Genomic DNA, 16,067 nt, shown 5'->3' with positions numbered 1-16,067 from the left:
TGACAGCGGCAGCAGCAAACAAAACCAACAAAAAAAAAGCGCCATCGAGAAGAGCGAGATCATTATGCCTTTTTAGCTCGGCAGCACACGGCAGGGTCGGATTCGCAATAATGCGGGCCACGCTATCGAAAACAAGGCAGAACACACTCGCGTCTGAGGAGCCAACCCGAGGTTGGCTGTTTTGTGTCGTCTATGTTTGGGGACCGTTCGGAGATAATGGAGCTCTAAGACTCACCGGTCTGCCGACCTCCTCGTGCGTGTATAAAGGATGGATTTAAATACAATGCACACAACCGACAGCGTGTACCGGAGCTGTGGCTCTAGGTCGAGAGGAGACGACGCGTAATTAGACGTCTCGCGGGTTTTGCGTTCCGAATAGAGACATCCATTAGATAGACAGACAGTAGATCCAGCGGGTGAGCATTCCGGTGTGTGGTATGAGGCGATATGTAGAGTATGGAGAGTGTGGTTGTGTAACGAGGATGTATCGATCGGTGTTTGGTTGCTGAGCTAAATTTTCGGATGTGATCTGAATGGAGCAGTTCGTTTAATTGAGAAGGTTCGATACATTGTATTGATCGGCAAGCAGTTGGTGATGTCTTTGCATTGTAGATGTCGAAAGTTGAGGTTATTTCTAGGAATTGCTCCGAATTGGATACAGTTGTCTCCATAATTTGCTCTTTGTTGATGGGGTAGTTGGCTGTATGGTGACAGGTTGACTCAGAGCCTGGATAATCGAGCCTAGAGTAGACTTATCAATTTATTTCGCCTTTGTTTTGATATCTTTCATTGCCTTTTTCATTATTTCTACCAAAACTGCTTATATCAAGTCTTTTAACAAATTATCTGTCCTTAACGTCCAATATCTCAAAATAGAAGTTTTAGGAAATTTCTTCTGAGAATAATTATACAAATATCAAACCTCAAATTGACTCAAATTGAATTTTAAAATGCCTTTCGAGCTCATCATCTTCGTTGCAACCCTTCTTTTGTATCCCATTTGTTAGCTGGCTCCATTTGCCGAACATCCGATTTTCCCACCACCAAATCACCTCTTCTAGCGTCACAAACAGATAATCTTCCAAACCCGATCAGCTTCAACCTTGTGATCATCTTCATTGAGCTTTCTTCCGGGGGTTTGAGTTCCACCGCCGGACCGGACCTCGCATGCCGATGACATGAAGATCCGATGATTCCTTCTACCTCCGTTCGCTTCCACTGCTCTTATGATCTTGTGAACAGTTAAGCAGCCTAAGCATTTTCGGCTAAAACATCCATCAAATTGATTACACTTGGGTTGGGGCGATGGGTTCCGACGGGCCTGTCATAAAAGCAGGAAGTATCTCTTCAATCAGTGGGTGCCCTGGGTCCGTTGGGCATGGCCCCCACAAAACCACACGCTAACTCGATAAAGGTTGGTTTTGGTTTTCAATTTGAGTTTTCTTCCCATCACACCAGAGAGCGAAACACGTACAAAAAAAAAAAAAAATGTAGGAGACTCAGGAGCTAATTCCACTACTTGTTTGATTGGTCGGTGTCGAAATCGGCTCGACGGCATGCGGTGGATAACTAGGTTTTTAGGCTTTTTTTGGCAAGGCGACAAATCATCTTGATTTAGCAACCGCTTAATCCGTCCATTCGCAAGGTTAGATCCCCAACAGTAGACGAAGGAGTCACCATACCTCGAATCTAATAAAAGCTCTTCCCAGCCTTCGAGTGTGGTGATGCTCACACACGTGATGGGCTTACAGGCTTCAGTGCTTTAGATATTAAATTAAAGATAAGTTGATTGATTAGCCAGATGATCCGGCGTTCGGCGATCAATCGGTTTTGCGATCGCTGTTGGACGCGGTCTCACTGGGTGCGGTCTCTCGGCTCTCTCGCACACGCACACACACACACAATAAATCAAATTGCAGCAGTCTTTGGAGGATTTGGACAAGACCAGAGACAAACGATATACATACCTCGTTGCTTTGCGAAACTCATCGCTCGCCAAGACTTGCCCCAAAAGTTGGTCGATAAAACTAGACCGCGCCGCGATTCATTCGATCCTCTCTTGCGCTTAAATTGATTAATGGTTTGCAAAGTCGATCCCCCATGAAAGCAAATCCCCCCCCCCGCTTTTCGTGATTTGAAGGGTTTCGATTCCCGCTGGGAGTTGGAAGGCAGATTGCGGTGAGCGTTTTTGGTGGAAATTGAAGAAGAGATGTCTCTTTTGGGTGTTTCTGTTTTTAGCCGGGCAGATGTTCTGAGGGTCGTTTCTTCCTTTCTTCGTTCTTGGCCTTTGAGGTTTGAGCCGTGGGATCATGTTATTTTGATGGATTTGTTGAGGTTGAGTGTTTTAGCTCTCTTCTCCTCATTGCTTAAGGTCGGCCAAAATTGTCATCCTGATGCATGGACGAAAATTAACGACACCAGCACGACAGAAGGTGAAGTTTTCGGGGTGTTGGATTGCGTTTGAAATGGCAAACTGGAAAAAAAGCCCGATCGATCGTTGTGAGGATGATGAGGATCGAACCGAATCATGTCACCCGCTGTAATGACGACGATGATACCGGATCAGACACGGAGATCAGGTTGCTTGAGGTTAGCAGTGTTCAAAATCTGAGAAATCATCAAAAGTGGAATCGTATGACAGATTTCCAATGCTCGAGATGAATCGAGGCGATTATGGTGGCTGAGAGATAGAGAGAGAGAGCGCGAAAGAGATAAAGAAGCTAAGATGATTGATGTAAAGAAAATTGTGCATTAGAAAATGATGTCGATCATCATCTCCTAACCGCGCCGTGACTTCAAACTCATCTTCGAACACAATCCGATCGTAATTTAATAGTCCAATAGTTTTTTTTTTTCACTTTACTTCCAGGTTCAATGTCCCATCGGCTATGCAAATGCGTGAGTTTGATGAGCTCGGCCTCGTATGAATATCTTCATTTGGATCATAAAAGCCCCAACAGAACCCATCATTTTCCGATATGCTGTTCGCGTTGAATAGCGACAGATTCGTGCCCGATCTCATCTTCTTCGTTCGGCCATTTCGGCCAAAGAGAAACGATGCACTTAGTGCCGGCTTTCGTTCACGTTCGATTGATTTTGGTGACATGGGGCAATCGTCCGAATCAGCTGAATCAATCCACCGCAACGGCAGACGATCGTGTGTAACGGGCACAAGAAACATCGGCTCCCAGCCGGTGAATTTGGAGCAGCGTTCGGTAACGACGGATTGACGACGTAATTCCGCGCACCCGTGGCCATCATCATTTGGCAACCTTTCTTCGTTTGATTTTAATGAATCGATTTAAAGAAAAAGAAACTGCCCGGGCGATGCCCTTCATTAAGAACTGGACGGGGAAGGCAAAAACCCCTCACCAGCTCATGCTATCCGCCAATGGCCCAGTGGTCTGTCCGCACCCGTAACGGAGTCTCTAACTGGTGTATATCTTTTTAATGATGACACTTTCGATTCGACTGGACGCTTCGCTGGATCAGTCCTCTTCGGGGTGCGAGTCATCACCGCGTACAATGTAACCGTCCGACCGACACGACAAGTGATCAGCAGCGTGCATGTACGCATTTTCTTTTCTTTTATTGGCAGGTTCGTTTTCTTTTTTTGTTTTGAACCAAGGGATGTTGCATGTACAAAACGGAAAATTAAATTGAAGATCTGGAGTACAGATGGCACGGACAGGGAGGTTGATGGTACGGCTATACGACGATCAGTAGGTCAGTAGGTGTTACGAAACGAAAAGCGCGAAAATAAAAGTGTAATGTGACACATCGGAGGAGCAATAAATGATTATAACGAAGATATCTGCATGTGAAAAAGTTAAATAACAGAGCAAATGACGAGAATGTACTGCAAAGGTTATAAACAATAATGTTACATCTCGCACTGGATCAGCAATATATGAAAATGGTTTGAAGTTTCCGAAGGATAGTTGACTGTTAATTTTTGAACATATTATAAACATTTAGGAAAAAGTAGGAGAAGTAGAAATAGAAAAAAAAAGAAGGAAAAGTAGTTGAAGTGGAAATAGTAGTAAAAGAACATGAAGTAGAAGAAGAAATAAACAAAAGGTAGAACAAGAAGTAGAATTGAGAGTAGAAAGAGAAGCAGAAGTAGAAGTGGAAGAAAAATAAAAAATAAATGTAGAGCGTCAAAAAGAATTAGAAGTAGACTTAGAACTAGAATAAAAAGAGAAAGAAAAATAAGACGTAATAGAAGTAGAAGAAAATGTAGAAGTAGAAGTAAAAATAGTAGTAGACGCAAAAGTAGCAAAAGGTAATAAAGAAGCAAAAACATAAGAACTAAAAATAGAAATGTAATAAAACAAAGGAGTAGAAAAAGAAGTAGGAGAAGAAGAAAATACAGAAGTTAAAGTAGCAAAAGCGAAGAAAAAAAACAGGAAATGAAAGAAACATTAGAGGACAACGTGATGAAGGATGCTGAAAGAAACTAAGGGAAGATGAAGTAGTTAACCAGTTTTATATGTCAAATTGACCTTGACCAACCAATTCCGGTGTCCGGTTGAAAGAGCAATCCCGAACACTTCAAATCACCCTAATATATTTATCTGAGCCAAAAGGAAGGGACCTTTACGAGCAAAACATTCAAACAGCTCCCAAATAACAAATGAACTTCAAAATCTTCTCCATACAAAGAGCAAAGATTCATATCGGAGCTCTAGCAGATTAGCATAGCCACGGGATTTTCTCATACTCTCGCTTTTTTCCCAGGCCAAGGATGCCCCAAACGCATCAACCGCACGCATTTGTCATCGATATATCGGCTCCCGCTAATGAAGCCATCGCGACAACAGAAGCTCACACCAGAAGAACCAGATCATTTAACCAACACTCGACTGCTCAGCTGGCGGTTCGCTAATAGGTGCTAAATATATCCCCCCTTTCAACCACCCTCCCACCTTCCATACTCCCTTCCACTAACCATCCCACCGAAAGTCGATAATTGGTGGTGGGAAAATCGGTTCTGCTCTTTTTTTTTCCTTGCGGTGGTGATCAATTTTACACTTTACATCAAACAAATCGTGCGACATTGGCAACATGCGGCGAAGGAGGCAGCAGAGAAGGCGAACCCGGGAGCTTCCGCCGTCCCGGTTACCCACACATGCTTTATTCGCGGGCAGTGAAGAACGGTTTTCGTTTAGTCAACGTCACCTTGTCAGGACCGCCCCGTTTCCGTTTCCCAGCATTTCCAAGCTTTGTTGTGAAAATTGAGAAGTTTATGTGAACGTGCGTGTGTCTGGAAGGTGTGCAGCTGCTGCAGAAGCCAGCATCAATTTATCAACATCGCGCGCGTAATTCGCTTCTGCGTTCGATTTCTACTGTGGCGGCATCTTCATCTCTCCGACATGGGTTTTCCGGCCCTTCGGAGGTTTTGTTTGCTGCTGTTCGTGCTGCTTCCCAGCTCCCGGGGGCCGGGACGGCTTTATAAGAAGATTAATTTCGGTTCCGTCCCTTAAACCGACCATCGAGCCCAGCGGCGTCGGCATCGCCAAAAAGGTGCTCGTGCTTTTCGGATCGGTGAACATTTAGTGCATTACTGTCGATCAGTTGTTCGATCGGTTCGAAACGATTTCACGATGTTTGGATGGGCCGAGTCAAACGATTAATCCACCGGCACGGCATCAATCGGGGATCGGGGTTAGTCCTTCTGTGTTTTTGTGCTCTTGCTTCTTTTCGCTGAAGCTGGACAATTTTTGACAGCACGGAGAAAGTTCGTTCAATCGAGTAAGCAACGCTATTTTTGGGGCAAAAACGGGAGTACGCTTCATTTGCATCTTGAAGAGCGGTTGGAAAATAGTGCCTTCGTTTACCTCTTCCATTTGCCATCATTCTTTGGTGCGAGAAACCTTACTTAATCGTGCGTTTAATTGGATTAATTTTATGCAACGAATCGCGCGCAGTTTGTGACGCAGAGTCATCTGAGTCAAGGCAGCTAGAAACTTGGAACTGATCACTGTTCACTATGGGAACATGGTTCGGATTCGTCTCGGTTTTCTTCTTCAGCCGATCAACAGCAAGAAGAAAAAAACCATCGTCTCGATCGAAGATCTAGTTTCAAAATTCACATCCAATCCGAGAGCCACTGCAGCAACAAATTGGTGGACTCCCCACCACATACCCGACAAACGAGATGCTAGATAAGGAAATATTAATTGGTGAACACGCACAGGATTATTATGTTTTGTGGTCCACCCGACCGAGATGAGATGTCATTTGCATAAAATTATGTGAACCAATCGGCATCGTCCAACGCCGAGCTGTCACAGGCTTGGCGACCAGTTCCAGCTATTCGTAATCAAAGCAATCTACAGCTTCAAGCTGTCTCGCTAGGGGGGAGAGAGTTTTTCACGGGTGGCTGGGCCTGTTGGGGCGTAGGATGCGTTTGTGAATAGAGGGATAGAGCACACACACGCACACCCCTCGGCGATTGGTTGAACCGACTCCGTTCCAGCAAGCTGAGCAAGCTCGACTCCACATGACCAACCAATCGCACCGCATCGTATTGGCTTAAGCATGATAATAAGTTGATAATAATATTCAATTTTATTCCATCAAGTGGGATTCGGGTGGTTTTGGTGGGCCAGAGTTTAGGCTGGCTCTAGCGAAGAGCCTGTCCTAGGAACCAGTCGTTAACACCGAACGGTTTCCAAGATGATCGAGTTTTGTTCGAGCTGCCGCCGTCGAACTAGTTGTCCCCAAAAGCACCTTTCATACGGTTGCTTTCTTTCGAGCATTTAATTGTTATATAAATAAGATTTAAACGACTCTTCTTCTTAATCTTCTCCCCGTTTGGGGCGTAGTGGAGGAGTGTGACAAGTTGACAAGTTGGGCAGAAAGCGAAAACGGCACCAATTAAGGGGAGAACAAAACTTTGGCCTGCGGTACAATTACCGCGCGCACAATTCCTTTCGGTCGAGGACGAAAACCCATTCGGTCGTCCATCTTGGCCGCCATCGGTGGTGATGGAATGAAAAGTTGTCACCCGCGGAACAACTCCTGATGGCAAGTGGTCAGGTGTCCTTTCACCGGTGCGCTTTACAAGGAAGTGATCAGCTTTCGGGAGACGATGATGGTTGAAGAAGAAAATGGAATTTTCGAAAGGAGTTCTTTGATTTGTGACTTGGGGAGGATGTTGGAGTCGTTTGGGGTTTTTGAAGCACTAAGAAGACTTTGGCGTTGAAGGAAGATCTCCAATACAATGTTTACGCTATCAGGATTTTTGGAAAATCATTTGGTTTTTAGACCAACAAAATCTGGACTGCTGGGGAAATTCCTTCCAAACCTTGAGATATTATGCGTCCAAGTCCAATTATTTTAACCACGCGTCCCACACCGAAACCGTTCCATAACGGGTGTACCGATCAAAATAGCTGGACCGATCGATCGGTTTTCCATGTGTTCTTTTTTCCCCTGTGTTTTCTGCCATCATAATCATCTTCCCTTCTGGGCGTAAGACTCCTTCAGCTTCAAGACACGCAGCAAAAAAAGCATACAGTTGTGCGATCGTGAATCAGCCGGAGCCGGAGATAAAAGTTGATGTTAATGCGGCTGCAAACCATAAATATATCGGACTGATTGTTGAGAGTTGAAAGAAGGTGCTGTGAACACACAGACGAGCGACAGATTCACCCGGTTTGCACTGAAGTGCCACCGGACGGTGCAGAGAAAACAAGTGCGCGCTCTTGTTGCTTCGAGCCCTGCTTTTTTCCTGCCTACCCCTAGCCGAGCCGCCCGATAGAGGGAGCCACCCGTGTTCGGCCGGGCTCACCTTTCACTATCAGGCCGAATTTTAGCTGAACGACGAAAGAGAGCGTAGGGAATAATGGTCCTTTTCGCTCCAGTTTGGACAGCGATCAGCACCTTTGATACTGAAGCTCCTGCGTTCCGTGTGAGGCCGTTCGACGATGTAAGGCGAAAAACAAAAACCCTCCACTTGATCGATATAAAGGATGGCCGTGCGGCAGGGCACACACACACACACACACACTTGTGGGAGCCCTGATCGAGAGCAGGTCAGGCGAAAGTCCCCCAGCGTGGTCCGGTGGTCAAGGTGGGAGTGAGCGAGTGTTCGTGGTGATGTTGCCTGCGCGAAAGTGATCCACATCCACCGCAAGAATGGACAAGCGGACGGACGACAAAAAAAAAAGAGGCAAACTGAAACGAGAGCACACATTCACTTGTTCGCGGCAAACCCACGGCGCATCGTCGTCCCGGTTGATGTCCGGTCGTGTGCATGTCGTCGTCGTTGCTGACGCGTAAATTCAAATCAAAAAGTGCGCAACTCGGTGTGGATCCGCTTCCTTCGTGGCATCGTGCAGTGAGCGCGTTTTTCATCTGTGAAGCGATACCTTTCATCACGTTGGTTTCCAATCGCAAGGCGGATATTATCCGCGCAGATCGCCCACTGCTGTGGCTGTAGGATCCTCGGGGTCTGGAGCAGCTGAACGCGTTTATTGGAGAGTGGTCTAATTTATAAATCCCATCGTACTCTCCTGGCCGGTGGAAGAAAGTTGGTGAGATCAGTTGACAGCCACTTGGTGGTGGTGATCAAATATGAGAAGAAGCCTTAACTTTAGACAAATGTCTGAAGTCTGTCAGGTTTTAGACGTTCAAAATGTCATTCAAAGTAAAGTTTCAGTAAAAAGAATTTGCATCCTGATGTTCCTGATCTCATTGGTAATGGCATAAGTCTGAAAACAGTATCCCAACTTCAACTAAACTGATGCCCAATGTTTTTAGCTCACAACTTCCTAGATCTATTTGATCGTAGCGCACCATTTAGGGATCGTTTTGCTCGAATCCCGGCTCGAAATCATATCCAATTAACCGTAGCGCATCAATCTACAATCCCAATTTTCTGCAAACAGCAAACCTCCAATGTTCAAAGCCAAGACCCACCTCACAGGCAGTGAACCCCTCCCGTTTAATTCACGTTTTGTATAACTTGTCTAGCACGTGCTCCAGCAAAACGGCACACGGTGCCTCAACAACAAATACTTACTGTTGCTATATTGCTTATGCATCGGGTGAGCGCTAGACCGAGAGCTACTCGTGCCAAGAAGTTCTCGCACGATTTCTTCTTTTGGGTTTGCGCATCCATTGCCGGGTGAAAAAGTATCGCATTCTATGATGAAACTGAGAAAATAGCGAAGCAAATGGTGGAGAAACACTCGAAAGATGTCTAGCATTGCCTCGATCTAGGTGGATCGTTCTTGTCCATTCCTTTTCCAGCTTCTCATCCTGCCCTATTCAAGAACAGTCGAATCATTTCCTCTATTTGAGATCTATTTGAGCAGCAGCAGCAGCAGCAGATGAAGCAAACACTATTGGCTTGTGTGTGAAGCGGATTATTTCAGGCCTCGCACGCGTCCCGGGTCTTTATTGTGGTTCGTTCAACATTGAAACATTGAAAGACAGGGCCACGCGCGCGCCTCTGTGTGTGCTGTTGTTGAATGCAATTATCGTTAATGAGACGCCTGGATCTTTAAGAGATTTGAATATTCTCACCCTTTTAATGAGCTGGAATTGCGGAAGGAATTAGTTGATGGTGAGCGTTGGGAGGTTGCCCAGGACGAGTTCCATCGTCATCTTGAAAATAATTCCTGGTGCCTGCTATTTTATATCTGGATTGACGTTGGATGATTTAACGCACAGAATCGACACCCATTTTGGTACACTTGCACCGGTGGTTTCACTTTCAAAAGTGTCCTCTCGTTATTCAAGCCTAGTTACCCGGTTGCTCACATCAAGTTGCATTCTGCATTCTGCAACTTTTTGCGTGGCGCGTCACACACCCACGGGCTCCCGGGGCTTTTGCGTCGACTAATGACGCACGGTCTAGCGGTGCCTAAAGCGTCCGTAACCCCGTCGGTCGCAAAGGCAAGTAGGCAATTGTTTTAATTAAAATGTATTCGTATCGAGAGCAAATTGAATCTCGGGTCCTTCTCCAGCGCTGCACGTTGACAGTTTGATCCGAGGGAGTCACGCCGGTGGTAGGTGGAAAACGAGAGCGATCACATCGCCATTTTTGGGAAGCATCGATGTACGGCCGGCACTGTAGGTGGCAATTAGCGATCCGAGAAACTGATATCGGAACGCGTGGTACTACGCGTGGAGTGACGTCTGGAGCGTAGACATCACTAGCCGACGGTGTGACAACACCAAGTGAAATTGTCAATTAGGAAGTTGAAGTTAACTCATTTTAGGGCATAGGCGTCAGGAGAAATTCTTGAACTTTGGATAAAGTAACTACAGGTTTCTACTCACCTTAACTTCGGGATAGCTGTCCACACGATGATCCAGAGACCTGATTATCAATTAAATTCCGACGAACACTAACAATATCACACATGCACTAGCTCAACTTCAATCAACCGCTTGAATCATCTGTTCGAAACCCTCTTCATAGTGCTTCTACACAAAACCACCGGACACACACGAATACCACACACGAATTACGCTGTCTGAAGCACCTTCCGAAATGGTTGTCAAAAATTTACCAAACACAAATCCCGGGAGGCCACCCCAGATGACAGCGGCTTGAATGAATCTTTGTAGCAAGTGGAGGGTCCTGCGCCCCTGATTGCTCCTAATCGAGATCGGGAGTCTTTTCAAGTTTTGCTCAAGCGGTTTCGGTTAAGGATGGCGTCGGCGCTTGGAGGTTTCCTGAAGACAAACAGATAATTCACTTTACGTAAAACGGCTATTTCTTTTCCATCGTCGTACTGTTGAAGCATCGACGTGACACTTTATTTACTCTCACTGACCATTTGCTTCTTCTTCACTTCGGTCATCGGCGTTTTTTTTTTTTTTTGTTGGTTGAATGATTCGTCTCACTGAGCCCGGGGATATGATCGTACGTACGCGTCGGACTGCTGTCAAACTTCAGTGTGTGTGTGGACACGGCCACTCGACCAGCGCGCTGGAACCACTTCACTGCTTCTCACTTGTTGGCGGGCGCTTTTCGTCGTGACTTTCTTCCGCCGCGGCTTCTTCCGGTTAGCTCAACCGGCTGTTGTTGATTGTTATTTGGACACTTGACAATCTTCACTTGAGCGCAACAATGTTGAACGCTACGCGATTCGCAACACAGACACACACACACGGAGCTACACACGGCTAAAAACACGTTCAATTTATGTCACTAGGAAATTGCACTTCACCACTCGTCTGCACCGGGGAAGATATCTGTAAGGAAACAAACAAACACCGAGGTCCCGAAAATGGGTGTAAGAAGTCGTGCACATCATCCGGCTTCATCCTCATCACCATTAGCACGTTGATGAAGGCCACCTGAATCCCTCTTGCAACAATGTCCTTAATCACCGAGCACGCGCTCGCATGGACACCGCCAAGGATATCAGAGCCACTCGAAAACGCATCACAAAGTCGCCGCTGGGTGAAAGGATGAGTTCGCACGGTGGTGCATCCACTGCATTGGGCCTCGATAAGGGCTTGGGCCTGGTTTTAGTAGGTTAAATGTAGAGTGGTTGTTGTTTTTAAAACAACAACAGCAACGACAAAAGGGAAAACGGGACGAGGGTTCGTCGTCTGCTCTTTACGGTCATTGCAGTTTTTTGTCCGCTAAAGATCGCACGTCGCTCATACTGGATCGCAAAAGTCACACGCGCACTTATTATGACTTTCCGAGCATTTTTTTTTTTGTCTTGCGGCATTTTCGTTTCGTTACATTTTTTGGACCGTACAGTTCTTGTTGTCGCGTAGGATGGGTTGATGCTTGAAATTATTTATAACGCTTATACAACATCCTCGAGCGGCTGACGTACCAACGGAACGGAATGTCAGGCGGAGGATGTCGAAAAGGTCGAGCAGATGGGGTAGCAGCAGCTGTCTGTTCCTGGTGACGATCCTGGATTCCTGGCCAGGCAGGACGGTTGGGAATTTTAATGCAAAAAGGAAGAGCTCAAGCCGAAAAAAAAGTAACTCGGCCGTCCGGCCAGCCGAAAGGTCAACTTCAATCTTGACGCGTTTCGCGCGCGCGCTCTATCAATCGACCTTCATGCGGTCATATTTTAGTGGACTCGGGATGCCCTTCTTGGAAATGTGAGCCGCGCACTTTTGCGCGTCTTCTTTTGCTCGTGCGTGTATGCGCTTGTGCGCACTTTAAAATAATTTTATTTCCAGGGCGGACGTGAGCGGTCGACTCCGCGCGGCATCAATCCGTATCGTGCGAGCGCAAAGTTGATCGCGATCTTTGGCCTACGATCCGGCGAACGTGTTGTTGTCGTGTGTCGGAATGCTTTTTTGGCCCAAATTCACGTACGCTTATTTCCGTAAAGATGAGCCAGCTTCGTAGTCTTGCGTATCTGAATCGGATAGACATATTCTTCAAGTCTTCAATAACTTCCTCTCATTAGCATCAACCAACAGACGCTTGGTACCTCCCATAAAGGTCAGAACCGGAATCGGCGCATCCTGCGACTTCTTTTTTCGCCATCTCCTTCACCAGAAGGGCCCTTCTTTGTCTCGGCAGGGCATCATTTTAAGCCGAACAAAAAAAAAAATCACCGTCCCTCCATAAAAAAAGGGCTCCAGAAAGACCGATGGCTTGTGACGCCGTTTTATTAAAACAAGAGTAGCAAAAGACACTGGTTGTCGTGTTGCTGCTTCCTCCTGCCGGCCTCCTCGTGGGGAAGTATTATTGTCACTGCACTGCGAAAGTGAGCGGTACCAGCTCCGAAAGAGGAGTCACACCATTAATTAGCATCGAACGTTCGGCGCTCCGCAAAATTTTTCGAAAGACAACTGCCAAAGGACGCTCGCACAAATCGCACGACGAGCGACAGGGAGAAAGAGCCAGAAGGACCAACAAAAAAAAAGAAAGAAAGACTGCCTCGGGAGTAATTAGCGATTGTAACCGTAATCTACGCACAAGGAGGTGGACGAGTGTAATAAATTTTTAATAATTTAATCAACCAACCCGAACCGAACCCTGGGACCATGGGCCACGGTAATTGGGTGGCTCTCCCGGTCGGTTGTGCATACAAAATTCGATCGTCTTTTTGTTGCTTTGCTTCCTTTAGCCGTATCGAGTTTTTCGCGACCGACTGTGCCGGGCTTTCCTCTTTTTTTACCCCTCTTTTTGGGAGTGTTGGACACGGATTGATTTTTTTGTTGCTGATTTTACAGAGATACAGACGCACACACTCTGCTGATGTTGTCGCTGATTCTGATAGGCATCATTGGGGAGTCGGGAAGCTTTACATGATTGCGTTCTCCACAGATGATACGCAGCACTTGAGCACCTTCAGCAGACTCAGCTCTCTACGTGCGTACCACAACCACGATAAGGTTCTGTACGCATGTTGGTGTGTTGTTTTTGTGGCCGTCTGTTTGAGGTTTAAATTAAGCCCGAACTGTGTTATCTTTCGTATCTTGCCGGAGACATTACGATACGGAGGATGCGAATCGAACGAAAGGGTATGAAAAGTAACTGGTTCGTCGGTAATAAAGGCAGAAAGCCGTTCCGTTCGACAGATGTGGCATTCGCACTCGTGTCACTAGCACACACCAGCAGTTTGTTACAATTTTCACTTTCCGTTTCGCACGCACGCTTATCCGCCACGTAACGGATAACGGCACCGAAGAGCTGGGCAAGTAGCATCCTTGCTGCGACAGGACTGCAATCATTTGTCATTATCTTTAATCGACCTGCACGGAGCGGTTTTGCGTGATCCCTTCTTGCTGGGATCTTGTGTTTACTGTGGGTTTTTGAGACCGTTCTTTTTCCTTTAACCACTGTAACTACTGAGGAAAGGGTGTGTTGTTTTTCGTTGGACCTGTTGCTGTCACGTTTTAATTTGATTTGCGTTATTGGTTGTGTTTTTCGCTTGTAATGAGACACTTGCTATCGGGAATTTGTAGGCTCTATAATCACACTTTCTGCACCACATTTTTCATCTCGCAATATGAGTTTTAATATTTTCTCTTTGGGGTTTTTTTCTTCTCATCCTCAGCACATCATACACCTTGTCACCACCATTTATGCACGCGTCTATTACACCGCGAAGGACCATAATTGAGGATGAGCAATTTACGGGCTACGCGGACTAGACCATCACGCAATTTTTCCGGGTTGTACTACGCTGGGGCACAATTTTTTTTTCTTTATCGAGTGCACCGGTTCGTCGCTTGATGTCACCGTGACTCTCGTAGTGCAGTGCAGTTTCACTTTTCTTCGTTTGCGCCGCGCTCACACACGCATCGGAAGTGCGTGCCCGAACTAGTTCACTTTGCAGCAGCGGCGGCCCGGATGGCCTCGCAGGAGACACTTCCTGTCTCGGCTGGGCGGAGATTAATACGCAACTCGCATCACGGCACCGAAGCAATTAGGGATCTGCCAGCGCAATGGCCACACCGCGAATGCGCTACATTCACAACGCCTTTGCTGCTGCACTTGTTATGACGATTAAATGCACGTTCGTTCGTACTTTTCCACAATCATCTCGAAATCACACACAATCACACACAGTGGCCATTTGAGCGTGCGGGAAATGAGGAAGTAGGATCCGCTCAATAATGGCTGAAAGGAATTCTGAATCAAAACCGTCTCACAGGATCGCTTGGATCGGCATTGGGACGCATCTCAATCACATTGCTCACACTACTTTGGTTTCTTATCGATTTGCGCGCACATGTTATGCTGCTTAAAAGCTTTAAAATTTCACCTTTATAACGTTATCCTTTTTCTGTATGTTTCACTTCAAGAAGAACACAATCACACTACTGTTGATCACCACGCTATCAAACCCGAACGAGCGCAAGAATCGTTAAAGCAGAATGTTTCACCGCAACTAGTTTCAGCATCGAGCGTGATGAGAGACGGGCGTGAACGATCGAACGGGCGAACCACGGTGACCACGGCGGACACACCAAACGGCGGTAACAAACGGCGACGATCTGTGCGATCAGCGTTCGGTGAAGGTATGCGCGCGCGACGGTCTCAAGACGGTTGCCGTGCGACGACCACGACGAGACGATGCGATGTGCGCTCGGTTCAGCGCCAACCAGGAGGAGGACGAACGCTGGCTGCCGCCTCGAAGATGCTGCCCGCGAGGAGGGGGGGAGAGGGAGGCGCGTGGAGAGAGAGGTGACTCGAACACGTGGGGGCGGGACGTCAAACGAAGCGCGTCCCGCCCGAATGATGATGGCTGGGATGGAGGCGATGGGCTTTTGCGTCCGAAAATCAGAGCAAAACGAACCAGCTCCGACCGAACCGACCGAACGAACCGAACCGCTCGTACGAACCGCGAGCGGATTCGGGTGGAGTGGCATATAGCGAACGGAAGAAGAAAAAATAAATACTCACAACCAGATGGCCCGGCAGCAGTTTCAGATCTCCCGGAGAGTAGTGGATCGAGCTTTCGCGATCGAGAAGATCGAGAGTTTTGTGGGGTGGAAGGGTATGAGGGAGACCCCCATAGGGAGGGAGAGGAGAAGAGGAAGAGTGATACAGATTCCAGCGCGGGGCATATTAACGGGTTCGCTCCACAGCTTTTCGCTCTCCCATGTGTCTCTTGCTCTCTCGAGATGAATCGCTCCAGAAAAGGTGCTCTTGTATATCAATCGATGGAAAAAGGGTGAAGTGACATGGCAGTGGGGTGATCAAAGGGGGGTGGTGCAGCTTCCTTCATTCATCGACTCTCTTGCACAGACTTGCCAACAATCCATCGGCGCATCATCGTACGCCCCCACTTGTGCAAAACACCACGCGGCTGGCCTACGAAAGCTTACTGCGGCACCGAACACACGAAGGTAACTCACCACGATCGTGCTCCTGATTCGGAGCTTTCGACTGGGCACTCACACGATCGTTACTCAGCAATATCGAGAGCAAAGCTCTTCCCAGCACAGCAAAGGGCCAGCAAAGCTAAGCGGAAGGGGTTCGTCTTTTACCGGTCGGCGCTCGTTCGGAGCGGGTTCGTCGCTTGAAATCTTTCGTTTGCATTCGTCGTCGCCTGTGTCTCGCTCCGTGCCGGGGATTTTGTTTTGCCCCCTGTTTTTTTTTTTTGTGTGCT

The 16,067-nt window shown here is 47.1% G+C and overlaps 1 protein-coding gene across 3 annotated transcripts in view; it reads right to left on the bottom strand.

Moving 5' to 3' along the window:
* LOC118513502 (histone-lysine N-methyltransferase MECOM-like) overlaps window positions 1–15,343 on the bottom strand; it is a 70,927-nt gene extending 55,584 nt beyond the window's left edge. Inside the window, exons 1-2 of one of the 3 annotated variants that reach the window (XM_036059346.1) lie at window positions 14,718–15,343; window positions 10,297–11,217 (exon numbers count right to left, since the gene is read on the bottom strand). The gene's annotated coding sequence lies outside the window, so the exon portion shown is untranslated. Of the gene's footprint in view, window positions 1–10,296; window positions 11,218–12,970; window positions 13,171–13,193; window positions 14,513–14,717 lie in introns of those variants that run through there. The other 2 variants (XM_036059347.1, XM_036059348.1) reach the window with 2 other exon arrangements.
* Window positions 15,344–16,067: the final 724 nt, after the last annotated feature.

The sequence above is a fragment of the Anopheles stephensi genome, chromosome 3 (assembly GCF_013141755.1).
Source record: "Anopheles stephensi strain Indian chromosome 3, UCI_ANSTEP_V1.0, whole genome shotgun sequence".
NCBI lineage: Eukaryota > Metazoa > Arthropoda > Insecta > Diptera > Culicidae > Anopheles > Anopheles stephensi.
Note: the sequence above shows the minus strand (reverse complement) of the source record. Positions and strands in the feature narration are given on the sequence as shown.